The 18,063-nt window shown below is 38.2% G+C and overlaps 1 protein-coding gene across 1 annotated transcript in view; it reads right to left on the bottom strand.

The window, feature by feature from the left end:
• Positions 1 to 16,058, bottom strand: part of LOC149782687 (uncharacterized) — a 69,947-nt gene extending 53,889 nt beyond the window's left edge. Inside the window, exon 1 of the mRNA XM_089934178.1 lies at positions 15,544 to 16,058. The gene's annotated coding sequence lies outside the window, so the exon portion shown is untranslated. The remainder of the gene's footprint in view (positions 1 to 15,543) is intronic.
• Positions 16,059 to 18,063: the final 2,005 nt, after the last annotated feature.

The raw sequence follows: 18,063 nt of genomic DNA on the forward strand, positions 1-18,063 counted from the left end.
CAGTCAATATCGTATACACTTCGATCATGCACACCTAAAACTGCATAAAATGTTTGATACGTTTGATCTTTTTTATTGTTTCAGCGTCAGTGGCGTCACTAGGAGGCGGGGGCGGGGGGGGGGGGGAGTGCGGACCGCACCGGGTGACACCATCAGAGGGGGTGACACCAAAATTACTGTCTATAAAATTGTTCAATTATTGTGCAGGAAGGAGGTCCAGTGGGTGACACCATGAGTTACGGCACTGGGTAACACCAACCCTAGTGACGCCACTGTTCAGTAGGACTGAGTAGTCACGAAAATATCGCAATAATAGCAACAAGAGAACAACACCATAACATATATCTTGACGTGTATTCTTTAAGTCTGACAATTATTTATTAGTTTCATTGTCTTTTGTGTTTGTTTTCAAAAACATTTTATTTCAATAAATTATATCCAAATTCACTTTCAACATTACCAGTACTCAGTTTCTGTGAATCTGAAGAGGCTTCAAACATTTAAATTATCATAGCCAGATTGCTGTATTTTTTGACGGCCCAATCAGAATTGACTGACAGTGCAAAATATGTATAAATGTCAATGATCCTTGTTCATTTTTATGTGGAAAGTGCAAGTTGTTCATTATGAGAAAGGGTGTTGCCCAGTGTATCTTGCAGCTGAATGGTGCATTGGTATGACAGAATATGGTAAATGCACGGCTAGTTTCAGTTTTCAGTGGATCACCATGAAACCTTGGACACGTCATGGTCAGTATCTGAATGTTTGCTGGAGACATTGTCTTTTTGTACTGCAGCTGAATGAAATGCAACTCAGTCTCTTTAACTCCGCGTGTTTTGTAGTCTTTTATGGATCGTTGTGAATCTTGATACATATTGTGGTTATCTTATGGCGATATGCTTACGGGCGAATCTGAGCGCTTCCATGGTGTTTTGTAATTAATATTTTCTATTTTGCATTGAAGATGAACGAAATATATTTCAGAAATTAATGAATACAACTGATCTCGTAGTTTTCGGTGAATTAATGCAAAACTTATTATATACTATGGTAATCATCATAAGACCGGCATGTTTATCAATTATTGTATTCAGATTATTTGCTTAAGAGTTGTGTGCTTTAGTTGATATAGTCTCATCTCCATTACTACAGTAGGACTGGGATGCGGAAATATGAATGGCTTCTATGAAGTTCTGACGATCAGTGAGTTGTGCATCATATTTCTATATTAATATATCCCCTTAAATTACTCCATATGCTCTTCTAAACACTTTCTCTTGTTCATTATCCTGTCACTTAGAGCTAATCTGCATTAACGTTTTGGTCTGCTATTCATATACTGAAAAGCTGCACTTCCAGCTTCGTGACGGATTTAAAAACCTATCCCTCAAAGAATCTCTAATAGCGGGAACCATCTAAAAATCACACAGAGCTACATCAGGCCTGTATGGAGGTTATAGCAACGTTTGGATGCAATGCTCTTTCATGAAGTCCGTCACGAGGAAAAGATTTATGTGCAGGTGAGTTGTGATGGAGTAGAAAGATACCTAAGGCATATGTGGGCAAACATGTGATTCATTAGTGTTTTATAAATTTTGGTAACTTGTTGGAGGCATACAAATATCCAACGACACTAGCAGAGTCAGATGCTGGTACCTGGACGACCACGTGCATACAATTCTCTTGACAGTCACACGCATATATTGTCCGGCATTCTGCACGTGCAGCTGGATATCATTTTAAAGAACGCTATTTTGTCTATCGATCGGCGATAAATTTATTGACACGATCTAAGAATCAAAACATTTATAACAAAATATTCCGAACGTTTCAAATAGCCCTCGGATATTTGCATCCTCAGTTTGTTTACGATTCTTCTGATTTTTGTGTTGAAGTTGTTATAACAAGCAATTCTACATCAACCCACCAACAATGGCTACAACTATCAACGAGAGAGAGAGAGAGAGAGAGAGAGAGAGAGGGTGCATATTTGATTAAAAAGTAGTTGTATTTATATTTGTATTAAATATTTGTTTTAAATAATAATTAAAAAGACGTTTACTAAACTAAGCAGGTTGACTGCCATCTTACCTGTAACATCAAGGGTCTGATAAGAAGAAGCAACTAATATGCGAGGCTACAAACGTCATCAAGGGCACAAATTTGATACCTTGATTCATACAATGCAGAGCAAATGGAGGCAACAACACCAGTTTATAATACAGAAGTACATCATATGTTGCCGGTTGGTTATATGGGAAGGTATCTGCTTAAGAGTTATGTTGTGGTGCATTTGTATGGACAGTCATAGCATGTGAAAAGAATACATCATCATGATCAGCATAGTCATCATTATCGTCATCTGGTTTTCCATCGTAACTTAGGTCCCTTAGGATGAAACTTGGTATGTGCGTTTTGTTATATAGTTATATTGTTATATTGGGGTCAGAGCTTCAAGATCAAAATCATAGTACGTTATTTATAGCTTTGTGTCACGGTCATTTTTCTGCTATGTAACGTTCAAGCTACTTGAGAGAACAGATCATTATTAGAACATGTCGCTTACCACACTGGAGTTCTCATCTTGACTTGTACATGACACATTATTGTACTTTTCCCTTCACATTGTCCATTCGGCACTTAGCATGGTCAAGCCATTTGAGATTAAGGGAATAAACATGGCATACTTGAACAGCATTTTTAGAAGCTTTCTACCGAAGTTTTGATACTATATTCACTCTCATGGTAACAGGTCAATAAAAAATATTCAAATTGTCAATTATCTTTTAATTCTGCCGTATATCTTATAGCCTCTTTCAGCTAAACAGGAATAAAACTTTATATGCGTCATCATCAGAAGGCACATCATGTACAAAATTGGAGCTTTATTCTTGTGAAACATATTCTAGATCAACACTGTACGTTCTCCTCCCACTTTCCATTCATTCTATAATCTTAGAACCGTTAGATATTAAAAGGTGAAAAAGTTTGTACAATCCTGATAAGATGGTACGTCGAGCAACCCCATCGAGTGTCCTAATCAAGGCAATGCTCACATGTCAATATTTTGAACTTTTTAGTCCATGTTTCCTCTCAGCTTTATACATTTAGAGCCCTCACTTCGAAATGTGTATGAGTGTGAATTTTTAACTTAGCTTTAACATTTTTTCAGTCATTTCGCTACGTAGTCGGCAGTGTGGCAGTTTATTGTGATGTCTGGCACAGCGTCATCATGCCGCAGACATGTAGCATGATCTCCTTCCCAGTCACATTATCCTGACACCAGGCCGACCAGTCCTAACACTAACCTCCTAATGTTGAGCGCATAGAGAGGCAGCTGTTAGTACCATTTTTATAAGTGACACTCATCGTGGCCGCTCCCTCCCTGTTGCTGTCAATTAAAAAGAAATGGTATCAGACAATGCCCCCAGTGCTGAAATCTCACACAGCTAGATTAGCTAGAGAGCGACTAGAAGCAATTAAGAAATATATTCCACTAACTGATTCTCTTAAACAAAAACGACAAGAGCGTCAAGAATCCCAGGTTGAATTCGCAGAAGGCGCATAACGGTTATTTAAACCAATTGTTGAATCAACCAAAGAAATTTCCACAGCTCCAACAGTATCACATAACGTTATCGAAACATTGCCAAAACAAATCAGCGAAGCTATGGAGTTTGCCAATAAAACACGCGCTGAAATCGAGGATGTTAAAAATATTGTCAAAAAATCTATCTAGACCAGGATTAAAAACCAGGTATTGTACTCAGGAAGGTTATACAGCAGTTATCAGTAATCCTGTATTCGTGTCTGCAAAATGGATATCAACTACGTCATCAGTTTTTAAAGCCAGAGTTTTATAACATTCCAGAACATGAATAGAACGCTAAAGTTTTTCGTGAGTACGAAAATATTTCACAAATCAGCTAAAAACACAGAAAAAAATATGATTTTGTTGAAGAAGTTAATGAGATAAACAAAAGAGTTGGACTACCAGTTATATCGCCAAAAGCGCCGCGAACTCGACAACGGAAACAACCACCACCTGATCCTACTCCAAAAGAGCTGGGTGTAACTGGAAGTGGTCCTGTTACTTGTCCTAATAATATTCTCAATGACGTGCAACGACTAGAAGTTCTCATAGGAGGAAAACGAGCTGGTGATAATTCTCCGGAAATTATTAATGAAGCAGCTGTTATTTGTCGACGATTATTTCAAGACGGTATCATGGATATTAATGTTTATCGGGAACTTATTGATGCCATTGCGGACTTCTACTTTAGCGATTAAACGAATAACTAACAAATAAGATGATTATACACAACAACGGTCACCGCAGACCCGAGATGGTCAGAGTAGCAAACTCACGATTACCCGTTTACAGCCCGTATTACGGGGATGGACTAGGCGATGTTGTTCAGGGATTATTTACAAGGATAGCTCCAAAAGCAGCGCCAATCGCAAAACAATGAAAGCCATTGAGGTTATTCGTGAAAAAGCTCCTGGTACAATCAGTGACGTTGCTGGTAAAGCTTTTTCGGCAATCAAAGACAGAATAACACGATTAATACGCAGACGAAAGGTGGTTCAACCACAACCAGTAAAATTACCAAGCACCGAAGTTATGCCCGCAAATGTCAGTAAAATAATAAATCAGGCTGCAAATCAAAAACAAGCAGAGTTGGTAGGACAAGGAGAACCTAGCGAAGAAATAAACACAAGTTTTATTTCTGGAAGTGCTCTCCGTTGGTTGTGCGAAAAAAATTTGGAAAAACGACAATACAATAAGATGTTCAAACGTAAATCCGACCGAGCATTTGACATGCATGAACCAGTTCGCAAAGATGAATCCGTGCGTGATTATCAGTATTATTGTTACGACGCACGTGTACCTAACGCACGAGGAAGAATCGAATTGCAAGTCTATGATACAAGTAGGTATTTTCTACCCTCCGAAGCATTGATTGAAGTAGAAGGCGAGCTTGTAACGGATGCTGCTGACAATGCACCATACGGCGGCGGGATTATAGTTGGTTTTATTAATAACGGTATTATGGAGTTATTTGACTGCGCCACATACATGATTGATGGAAAAAACATCGAGACAATTCAGAAGGATGTTGATGTTGCCACAACAGTAGTAGGGTTAGCAAGATACTCCGACGATTATACAAGATCGGCTGGTCCGTCAATGATGTTTACCAAAGATAACGCTGGTCATCCAGATCATAGCCAATTTCTTCAAATACAAGTGCCACGAGATACCGCGGCTGACCCAAACCAGTTCAAATAGTCAGACTGGGCGCTGATTTTTTGATGCTACAAAACATCAACAACAATTACAACCTTGTATTTGTTACGCGTAAGAACGTGTTGAGAGGTGACCGTAGAAGATTTTCATGCGCGATTCCACTGTCACATATCTTTGGATTTTGCAGAAATGTTAGAAAAGTTATCTTTGGAGCGAAACACACGGTTGTGCTTGTGCGTAAAGGTAATGACAATGATGCTATTTGGCGTGTTGATGGAGATGCTGCTGGTAAGGTAAATCTACATAAACTTTCACTTTGGATGCCAGCAATGACTCCATCGATCACTGAAGAACAACGATTACTTTCTTTCATGAACACAGGTGATAAGTCATTGCTGTCATGGCACAAACTGTCCACAGATAGTATTGAGAGTAATGTTGCCGCGATTTTTACATGGCAAGTAGCGACTCAGCAAGGTGTTTCTGCACCAAGGCATATATTTATTGCGCTGCAAAATGTTGATAGGTTAAACAGTCAGATACGCAGTCACGTGATATTTGACAACCTTGGAGTTAATGAAGTTTCTTTACAAATAAACGGACACCAAGAACCATCCAAGGACATAATTTTAAATTTTGAAAATAATAGTGTTGTCGATTGTTGTCGTATATGGGATGTGATCAAAATGTAGATACTGGTTTACAAATATCACGGTTAGGTTTCACAACACTGTATCCGATCTATTACTTTTCACTGAAATATTTAGATTTATTTAGGCAATCTGTCGTTGATATACACTTCAGAGCTAACTTGACTAATCTAGGTGGTGCTAATTACAGAGCAATTGCGTTTAAACTCAGCGATATAGCAGTGTTGCTTGAAGGTATTGGTGGTCGAAAGAGAATCTTTGAGACACCAGTTGAAAACATGTGATTTAAAAACACGAGTATTTTATAAATGTCATCGTACCATCACGTCGGTGTCAGTCTGACTCCTGGTCAGCTTAAAAAACTACAATCCGCGTTAGTGAAAAACCAGGAACCACAATAATGCTAAAGCACAGTCAAATCACAAGCGGTGAAAATAAACTGTCGTTGACACAGCGTCATCTTAAACATCTCGGTAAAGCCAGACAATCCAAGACCGGAATACGACTTGTACTCTCCGCTGGAGCCATTAGCGATGCCGCTAAGACCGGAGCCATATTTCCACTCCTCGTGTCAATACCAGCGCTGATAGCCTCAGCCGCACCAGCCGTCGCAAAAGCAGCTGATTTAGGTGCTGTTTTAACAGCTGCTGGAATGGCATTAAAAAAACAACGGGAAGGGGCTTAAGGTTTCCGGAAACTCGTCGAGGAAAATGTCTGAGACTTCCTGGAACAATTCTTTAGCCCCGTTATCAAATTTTGATTTACTTGATGCTGCGAAGCAACTAAAAATAAAAACTTCATAGGTGTGTTTATGCGAGATCAGTTACCGCAACGACCAAACAATACCGAGACGGGTATTATTACTCTCGATAATAGTACCGGTGCAGGAACTCACTGGGTAGCATACGCGATTGATCCACGTGGAATTGTTTATTTTGACTCATACGGGTTAGCTCCACCGCAGTAATTTAACAACTGTGTTACACCGATCAAAACCCCTGTCTGGTATTCAAACACTAACTGATCCACCGATATGCGGACATGAAGCAATTGCTGTACTTGATGCTATATCAAAATCAGCGTTGCCGCCTCACAAAGTCGTGCACAATTACACAAGTGCGTCATTTAAAAAATAATGGTAGATATTTACGGAAGACCCCGCGTGATACTACTAAGAGTTTTAAAAAGATTAGACGAAATAGACTTGTCAAATTACGAGACTAAAGACGAACTCGCTGATATTATGAACCTGGCTGGAGTTGACCCCGACGAGGTTGTCGTTTTTCAGGATAAATACTGTGTTTTAAAAACGAGTAACATTAAGTGGAATGACATAATTCGTAGAGTTCCTGTTGCTACCACGGATAACAACCCTGTGTTTACCAGCGACGGTAAGATCAGAGACTCAAGTATATCTACATCGCAAATCAGAAATGAAATTACAAGAAGCATTGCTAATCGTTTAAAAAATACCGGCGACACATGACAGGTGAACTCAACAAGAACGGAAATAAAATAGTGGTGCTAGGAGATCCAACATCCGACGAAGATGGCGCAACAAAAAATATGTAGACGTTAACTACAGCACTGTAGATGGTAAATTATCCACGTTGCGGGCAGAGTATGACGTTCAGGTAAATGTGTTCATGAACACCCGTAGAAATTTTCAAAAACTCAATAAAATCGCAGATGATTTCTTTGGCGCCCCGTTTACCGCTGACGTGAAACTTTCTGATGTCAAGACGAGCATTGAAATGATTAAAAAAAACACTAGAAAATGTCGAAAGTGGAATTACTGATATCGTTAGCAAAATTAATCTGATTAATCTCACAAACAAATTACCGAATAAAATCTGCTACGAGCCGGGAATCCAAGATAGTTATAACGGTTCATGAACCAACGCTATCAGCCGCGATATAGATAAATTCCCCCAATTATGTCGTTGATATCTATCAGTCATCGATTAGAAGCATTTTATGATGGTTCGAAGTCGCTCTGCCAGTGCCTGCACCGATACCAGAACCAACACGGGCTGATTTTACATCGGATAAACGCTCGTACCATGGAATTACTCCTGGATATGTAAACAATCGGCTGTGGAAACATATGGAAAGATGGTCCAGACGCTGATAAATTTATGGAAGTCCCGGACAAGACTGAATTTACAGAAGAACGACCATGTATGTGGTGGATATTTGGAAAGAGATTTCCATGAGCATTTCTTGAAAAACACATTAAGATTATTTTTAGTGAGATAAATAATGACAACGAGACAAATTACACCAATGCCTCACCGAATATCTCTTTGACTTGACGTCTAGAAGGGAATAAATTATCAAACAAATAGAAATACTGAATCAGATTGTATCTGATATTGAATTTGTTTATCAGAAAATTATCAGTGTAGTTATTAACGCAGCAGGTAAGGATAAACACTTTTTTCTTAATCATTATTCGACAACAGAAGCAGATCTTCCGACATTTAATTTTCCTGGCTATAACACAGTTGAGTTTTAAAAAATCCGTCAACGATATCATAGATGAGTTTTATCCCAAAATATTCGCTGAATGGAGAAAGATAACACCACAGCAGGATAACATTCGCAGATAAAACAATGGACAACACGGTTAAGGTCGTCATATTTCGGCGGAAATTGTAAATATAACCTCGGTGATAGATGTCAATCTTCTATGTGACGTAATTGATGATAGCTATCAGACAAACACAGATAATCTCGGTTAAACCAAAGTACCCTAGTTGTCGTCGAAGTTAACGTCGCCAGCAAGCATTTTTGCTAATTCTTGTCTGCGCCGTCTTTCAATCTCATTGAAATTTGCTACCTATTTATCTAATGATTTTTTTAACCATGGTAGCAAGTGTTAAAAATTCATCAAAGCTAACTTTGGAAAATTGACCCACTTTTATCAGTGCATATTAGATTTCCTTTATTATACGATATTCATTTTTCGGTAAATTTTTCAGGAAATTTACTCAAGGTGGAAGTGATCATCGACTACACTGTGCGCGGATAATCATGGATAGCGCTGAGTTGGATTTTATAGTTAATGACACGATAAACAAGAATACATTTACGCGCACAGAAACTGCGTTGCTGCGGATGGAAGTAAGCTTAGTACAATTGTGAATTATACCGATGGTGAATCACCGCAGTTTGTTCATTTAAGATCTTCAATGCTCGCGTATGTTTCTATAAATTTATTATCGATGGTAAATACATTTCAAGACGCCACGGTTAGAGTTGCCACGGATTCATTTTATATCCCGCGGAAATATGTAAACTTGTTAAAAGCTGCCTGAATTAATCAATCAACTGATTGGGGTTCATGAAGAATAAAACAGGAACAACTACACTGCTATGTAGAATCCGCTAATGCTGAAATCAAAGATAATTGATTTTGTGTATCAGCAATGGAAGTTTCAACGGCGCCATCTATGTATGATCCACTATCAAGGTATAAATCTGTTTATTTGAACGGAACAAGAGGATGTGGTAAGAAAACACGAGCTTTGAATTATTTCGGAGTTACGGAAGTAAAATGATAGTCTTAACTCCTACACACAGACTTGCCAGATCAATGATACAACGAAGAGTACAATCGTGTACTTATCACAGCTTTTTCTGACACAACGGCGAGGTATGGACTCCTACGCGAATGGGCGAAAAATATATACCCGCGGTTATTTGGGATGAAATATGCGCAATGCCATCGGATACTCTGAAAGGTTTTCTTGATTGGTTATTACTGAAAAATACCGCGGTGATTATGTGCAATTGATCATGGTCAACCACCGCCACTTGTTGGAAAGTCTCCCCACGAATGGTTAAAGAGTTTTGTAGATTATTACGAGGAAATCAAAGAAGACCACAGATCACTCGCTTAAGCGGTTAATCAGATTACAACCGAATAAAGATCAATGTGAGACACTACGTACAGTGATAAGAGAAACTCCGCTGGATACATTTTGGAACATATGGAAACCAAACGACTTAATAATAGCAAGTAGAAAGATAGTTCGTGACGAACTTCAACGGCGGTTATTTACCACGCATAAAGAAATATTCCCAAATCAACCTGTGCCGTTATATTATAGACCAGTTGATACACGACGACAAAACATCGACGTTGATATACCAGAATCACCAACGTGGCAAAATCTCTTACTAAATGATGTTGTCGAAGTTGATATTAAAACGGTTGAGGACGCACTAAACAAGAATAAATCTCCGTGGAAGTTAGGATATGCAATGACGATCCTTTCATCTCAGGGATTAACTATTACTGATACGCGAGTTTGGATTGTTGATGCTCGTACTGAGTGGTCAAACTTAGTTTATCTTGCAGTGTCGAAGGCTAGAGAGCAACGATGATGCTGTTGACAGCGACATAATATAAAAATAGCTAGCTTTAAACAGTGCGCCAAAAAAAATAATCGCTACTTTGATCTTGACGCCAAATTTATAATGGCGCTGGGACAACAGCAAAATGATCATTTTGCCGACTGTAACGCATTAATGATGTAGCAGTACTCGAGTAAGCATCCAAAACAGTTTACTATGGATATAAAAGATAGTATCCGCGGTCATACACGTGATAATACCAGGCTAACCTGTCTTGAATGTAATCGGCGTAACGGGGCTGGTTTATAAAAGTGATCGTGATGGTGGTTGTGTATCCGTGGGAATTACTTGTAATTGTTCACGTGTAAATCTACGTTGAAGAGCAGTTGAATATAATCTGTATAATGCAGGTCTGCCAGTAGATGTAACCACGAAGAACATTTTGTGTGGTAATGCTCCAAATATGATCAGTCGCTCTATTTTTACCGCCTTCTAGTTCACCTGGTTCATATAAATATCGTGTGGTAACATTACCTAATATTGGCTGTTTTGAAAAGTAATGTTGTTATACAGGTATATGCGCGCTTGTAATTGCGTCAGTAGGTTTTAACGCAATTGTTCGAGTTACTTCATTGTTTAATGCAGCTGTCACACTTGATAATCTTGCAACCCATTCACGAGATCTTTTACCTTGAACTATCTCCTTCGCGTATTAATATCCAAATAACCGCTCAACAAGTGTTCGATTAAATCGTTCAACAACTGCCTGGTCACGATGTATTGCAGTGTGTCCTCGTCGTATTTTAACGCGTTGCTGCTTCATAAGCGATGATACTGTACCTTGAAATTCTCTGTCAGGATCAACTTGTAGCAGAGTGGCCATCGTAGACCACCACGTTGATAAATTCGTTTAAACGCAGAAGCTACTTCAGTTGCACTTTCAGTTAATAGTGGCTATACTTCCTTGTATCGACTTGCAACGTCAACAACAGTTAACGCGTATTTGTATGTTACACGACGTCTTCCAATTTTAATAGTATCGTATGGCAAAAACTAAATATCCACCGGATGAACTTCATTAGGAACGTTAACATCAAAATGTGCCTACTCGATTCATTTATGCGGCGGTAGATACATTTGCCATATTGGTTGTCGTGCTAACCATGCTTCAGCAGCAACACGTGTAACATTTGCTGCTTCAGCTAGTTTGTTAATCGCTGCTTTACCTCTCCAGTGACATCTTGGGCTATAATGAATCGATTCCATTATTGATTAATTACCAGCCACTAATACCAGTCTACCTTTCATTGCGGATCTTATTAACCAATAAGCTAATGATTCTTTGAAGGATTTATTTGTTATGGAATTTAACGCATGCATTAATTTCACGTCTGCGATATGTCGCTGCTGGAGATCTTTGCTTTTATAAGACACATCATGAACATGACAATCTCGATCAATAGCACTTATTGGATATTCACCAGGTCTTGGTTGGTCTTGTTTATCAAGTCGGATATCAAGTCTGGTACCAGGGCCACAATAATTATATCCTGGAAGATGTTTTTCTCCTGAGTATTTTCCCCATGGAGTTCCTGGTAACTTTGTTAACTGCGTGGCAATATCACCTCCCTTTTTTAACACTGTTTGGATTGGGAATAAATGTAAATTTTTTGTACCACATCGTTCCCATTTGCCCGTGAGTGCTTGTCTGTTATATTTTGTCATTACAGTTGTTACTGTATCTGTAGAGGTGGACGCTCTGCACTTTGCACAATATAAATTCATATTATAAGTATATGGATGTATTTGATTTTTCAGCGACACGAGCGAGGAAATCGGTTAAACATCATCCAATGTTACCAAATTATGTCCGAATGATTATTATAGGGCCGTCTGGGTCTGGTAAAACACAATTACTACTTAATTTAATGATGAGATGGATCAAATGGGATACATTGTATTTTTGATAGCTCCGGCAGTTGATGATCAGCGATGTTATAAAGTACTTAAGGATTTTAATGAGCGCGCAGCAACGATGCACGAAGACGTTATTGAATTTATTACTGATATCAATGATGCCCCATCCCTAGATGACCTTGACGGAAATATCAACAATTTAGTTGTATACGACGACGTAATTCTGGATAAACAATCAAATCAGGATAGACTATTTTCCCGAGGAAGGCATAAAAACACAGATGTGATTTATGTTACTCTGCGGTACACACACACATACCTAAAGTGATCAGGGATAAATGTAATATTCTTGCTGTGTTTAACGGAGTTGATACGCATGCGCTAAGAAATATTTATCAGACTTGGTGTAGCGCTGATATGGATTATAATCGTTTTAAAAATATATTTAGTAAAGCACAGTCAACCCCGCATGGTTTCATAACAATAAACTTGTATGATTCACGGTCGCGATATCGAATCGGTCTTGATAAACATTTTGAATAGTAGCAGAAAGGAGGGCGCGACCACGATGAGTGCCACCGTGGTAAACTCGTCGTTGTACACCACGGTGACAAATTAGCTGACCCGACCAAAAAAACTTTCGGTTTTTCAGAGACTTGTTTCACGTCATTTACGCGTTGTTTTGTGGGTTTTTTTTTTTTTTTTTTTTGTTTTTTTTTTCTTTTCTTTTTTTCTCGCGTTTTTCAAGTGTTAGTTTACCAAACGGGACCTTGTAAAAAATGGTTGGTTCGCTCTCCCTGCTGCTCCGGATTAACACCGTTACTACAGTATTATTATCATACAATAGTGGCTCTCGATGCCAAATAATTAAGATGCATTGGGTATTTTATACAAAATAATGAGGAGAATAATTATTCACCGGCAAGTAACAATTCAAGTTGTGTGTCGGATATAATCAGATAATGTATATTTTCTGTAACCTCTGTTCAGTGCTGTCCAAAATTTTCCAACAGTGCAACATGTATACAAGTGGCATTCGAGAATCATTAACTGAATGGTGTCCTTTATATAAATTTACCATAGCGATTATATCATGGACCAAGTTATGTTGTACTTCATGTGCAGGTGTCTTTATACAAATGTGTCCGCTGAGGCAGGTTTTACTATATAAGCTAAGTATAGCATTGGTATTGGTAATTAAAGAAACATTCGTTTTTAAATAAATCTGTCAGAACTAGTCCAAACTACACTAACCTCAGCAGTTATTAAAATAGGGAATACGACTGTTCCTAGAGAACGCATTACCTTCTTTTGAAAGTGCAATGAATGAAAACATCTTACAATTTAGATGTTCTCTGCTCTTTTTACTTTTTTAAACTCCAGGAAGTGAATATGACCAAACATTATTAGATGTTTTGTTTATAGGTGAGCATCCGAAGTAAAACCAAGCTGCAAACTATAATAATGCCTAGGATATTTAGTTCTTCTTTACATAGCCATTATCAATAGCGGGCTGAACCTGAGCAATTGTTTTTTTCTTATATGAATTAAACCCTATGCACAGTACGAAATTGTAGAGCGCAACCAAGAGTGCAGTGAAACGTTGAATTAAACTGAATATTTCCTCAAGGTACGAACATCCTGGATTTATGCTCTGAAGTACAACCATTTCACATAGCTTGCATACATATTCTACCTGTTTCCAAGTAAATCCTCCACAATAAAAACTCTTGGTTTTAATATTCTATTTATTTATTCACTTCTAGACAAACAGTCCATTGATAGCTAACGAAACCTCGCTGCTAATCATACATACGGATTTCATACGACCTTACATCATACGGTGCAGAGCCTCTTCTCTTTGCAAATCACACACATGTGGAGGGGGGGCATAAAACTTTACATTATACAGTGCATAGTTATTGTTAATCTTAACCAGAGCGCCTTCGGATCATATTCGTCCCATCACACACACACACACACACACACACACACACATGAACCACAAGACAACCAATGTACTTAAATAGAGGCATTGAAAATACACAACACCACACACTTCGTTTCGCTTATACTTATTTATACAATGTTAGGGAAATGTTGAAATAATAAGTAGTCTAACTCAGTGGTTCCCAAACTTTTTTCGAGTCACCGCCCCTTTGGTTATCCTTAGCGCCCCTTCCCCCCCCTCCCCTTACCCCATAAAACAGCATTATCCAGCATTAGCGCCCCCCTCCGTCGGTAATCCCACTTGATAATTTCTATGTATCGAATAATCAGATAATAGAAATATTCCTACATTATATATATATATATATATATATATATATATATATATATATATATATATATATATATATATATATATATATAGTTTCCTTTTAATGTAATGTATATTCAACAAGTGGTATATCACTGATACACCGTACATAATATGTAATTATTTTGTTTATATCACATATAAGTACACATATTTGCCCTTTGAACGGAGTTAAGACTGACTACAGGCAGATGTGTATTGACCAAGCGAATGAACTCCTCACATCTCTGCTATTGTGTTCGCTTCAAAATGTAGCTCTGAGCCTTTTGTGGCTTTTCACAATCACCTTTGCATATTGATAAGTTGATTGTTTATTTTTGTTTTGAGTAACTTTTTTATTCACATTGATTAAATCAATATAAGACATGATTTTAACATGAATTGACGTTTTAATGAAGAAAGTAGAGCACTACAAACCCATGATTAGCCCCTTGAACAATGAACGCTCAGCCATTCATGTACCGGCGCATGGAAATTAGTGTGGAATATAAACTAAGCGAAACGACGAACCAAAAAGGGGTAATTAAAATATTTAATATGTCGATCTAAATCATTATTCTTCTTTAATTTACATTACTACAGACCATGAAATTGTTTCTCTATCTCTGTCTGTCTGTCTGTCTCTCTATCTCTCTCTTTGGTCTGTTTGACTTAACATGTACCATCATTCGTAAGTCTAGAGGCATCAACGTATGACACAAGCGAAAATCCAAGCCAAAATCCTCTACGCTCGTCTTTTGATGAATTTTTGCCCGTATCTTGCTACAATGGCCCAGACAGTGAGAGACATAGGAACAGAAACCGAGAGAGGGGGAGACTTACTTTGGACAATAAATATTGAATTAATAATAATCGATTTTTAGAACATTATAATAGGTTTAAGAAACAACAACAACAACAACAACAATAAAGCATTAACTAGATTACAGTATGTGTACCTTGTAACCAACAGATTTACCGAATATCGCCGACAAGTTATTGCAACTTTGTGTCATTGATTATATAAACACTGTATATAAATACCAAAGAAAGTGTACACATACCGTTTCGACGAACCATATTCTTGTAGGTTACTTGGTGCAAGTTCAGTTTCAACGTTTTCATCTTGTAGACATAAAATTTTGAGTTTGGTTTAGGCGACATAAATGTTGAAGTCAGCATATAAGCATGAGAGTGGTCAATGCCAGCTAAATGTGTATCAGTTTGGTTGATATTAATACAGCTCCTCTGTAAGTCACGAACGGTTTGATACTGCTCTTAGGTTGGTGCTGTGGTAATCTGGACTGCAATACGTGAAGTGTTCCACGAGCATCGGCAGTACAAGTGGGTCCTTTTTCTGGACTTCTTTCACTTCTGTCTTCCCGTCATTCCTCTTGCTTCTACTTGAAAAGGTATCAACATCTTTATGACACACATTTCTCGTTTTCCCGTCAGAAAGTTGTAGAAGGTGTCAATATCAATGTTATGCTAGGTGAAGGAGGAGGAGGAGGACAATGAGCAAACGGAATTTTAAACATTGCTCCTGATTATTTTTCTTCTTCCATCCATCGTTATCTGTATTGCTTCTGTTTCGTTCGATTTTCAAAGCGTTAGTGAATCTTTCAGAGTAGGCTTAAGTGTCTCGTCAAAAGCTCTCGAACGAAACACTTGAAGATGATACAATAATTTCTGGTTCTAACAAATCACTTCCTTCACTTGAACGATTGTAATTCTTTTTGTACGTGTGTATTCTCGGCAGATTTACGACTAGTAGGTAACTGTGGCGTTCGTTGTTCGTAAAATCAACAGAGTTGTACCCCTTGTTTGCAAGGCGCTCTAGTTATTGTTCTTCCTTCGATAAGATCCAAGGGTACAGTGTGATATCTATGTCTTCAGTTTATCTTCTTCATAATGTCATTCGTCCTCTTGAAAGGGGTTCAGCAGTCGATCGTAAGAAAGGAGTAAGGAATTTTAATAATGGTACTAGATCCTAGGCTAGATATACAGGCGCATTCTCTCATGGTTTCAACTATTCTCCAGACGTAAGCGTAGAGTCATGGAACCATTGTTTGGGTATGCTGTTTAACTCAGACTACCATTTATATGTGAAAGCATTGAGTGCGAACACACGAATTACAAGCACATCTATTTGGAAGTGTAGAATATATGTAGTGAGACAAAGGTGCCTCAAGAGTGTCTTGATCTATGTACCCTACGCGACAAAAAGCTTGTGATGAAGAGCGATGAAGAGGTGTAGTATGTGTTAACCCCTTATTTGGTTGACAGCACCCAAGAGCCACCCACATCTCATGGCCACCCACATCTCATGGCCTCCCACATCTCTAGTAAAGAGGGATACTAATCATTTGCCAATTGTCTGCTTATGATTTGTTTATGTATGTGTACTTTTTATGTATACCTTTGTCTTTCCTCCTCATCCCCCAACCCCAATAAAACTTAAAACCCCTTACTCCTTCTCTTGTGTTTGTATCTTTGAGAGGGTGCAGATGTGTGTCTATAAACACCTCCTACCCTTGTGTGTTAAAGTACATGATGTGTGTATGACTGTGTGTGAGAGTATTACATCCTACCCCTCTTGTGTGATAGTATGTTTGTATGTATGTAAGTATAATGTGTGCATAAACACTACTGCTTTTTTTGTAACATTATAGAGGGTGTGTTGGATTGTAATCAATAGGAATTTAATATTACATTTCTCGCCAGGCTCTATACATTTTTCAACACTGAAACCGTCTATCAGGACCCACAATTTAACATTAATTTCCCATTTGGCTCACAGGCGTGCCATAATATAAACGGTAATGTTAAATTCTCGTTTGGCTATATAGACCTTTGGCTCCTTAACACTATTTCCGTGTTAAATCTGTGAATATTGTAAACATAGGATTTCCCGTTTGACTCCCGAGAGCTCTATGATGTAAATCAACGGGCTAATGTTAATTTTCATTTGACTCTCCATATCCACCATTCCATCGAGTTGTGGGTGCGAGTCTATGTGTGTATGTGTGTGTGTGTTTATTTGTGTGTGTGTGTGTGTGAACACTCCTTTCCATTGAAGGGATGATATTATTTTGTTTGTATATGCGTAAGCGCTCCAATCCATTGCGCGAGACACACAAATGAATAGTTTCTGGGTATGTATTATGACCTGCAAACTACCACTAGACAACACCATACTAAATTAGTCTCCGTTTCAGTACTGGTCGTTTTGTGTGGTTATCTGTGGGCCTACCATATGCGTATTCACTGCTGATCGGGATTGTCGAATATTATGTTGCATTTTACGGCCTTAAAATATGAAGTATCTATAACAGTTAGGCATAATGGCTGCCTAGTTACACGAGAGTGACCCACTGTGGGACACGACTTCTGTTTTGTTTGGGTTAAACAGTGTCATGTTTGTTTTTGCTCCGCTCTTTTTAAGAGTGCATGGTCCCGATTCTCATGTCTGGTCAGGACAATCCTTCTTTTGCATGTTTGATATACGATCATGTTTCCTAGTGTATTTGTGGTTTGGCTTCATAGTTAATTGGAGTAATTTGATGTTTTGTTTTTTCGAGAGA

This window comes from Sinohyriopsis cumingii, chromosome 15 (genome assembly GCF_028554795.1).
Source record: "Sinohyriopsis cumingii isolate HCF-2022 chromosome 15, ASM2855479v2, whole genome shotgun sequence".
In the NCBI taxonomy this organism is placed as follows: domain Eukaryota; kingdom Metazoa; phylum Mollusca; class Bivalvia; order Unionida; family Unionidae; genus Sinohyriopsis; species Sinohyriopsis cumingii.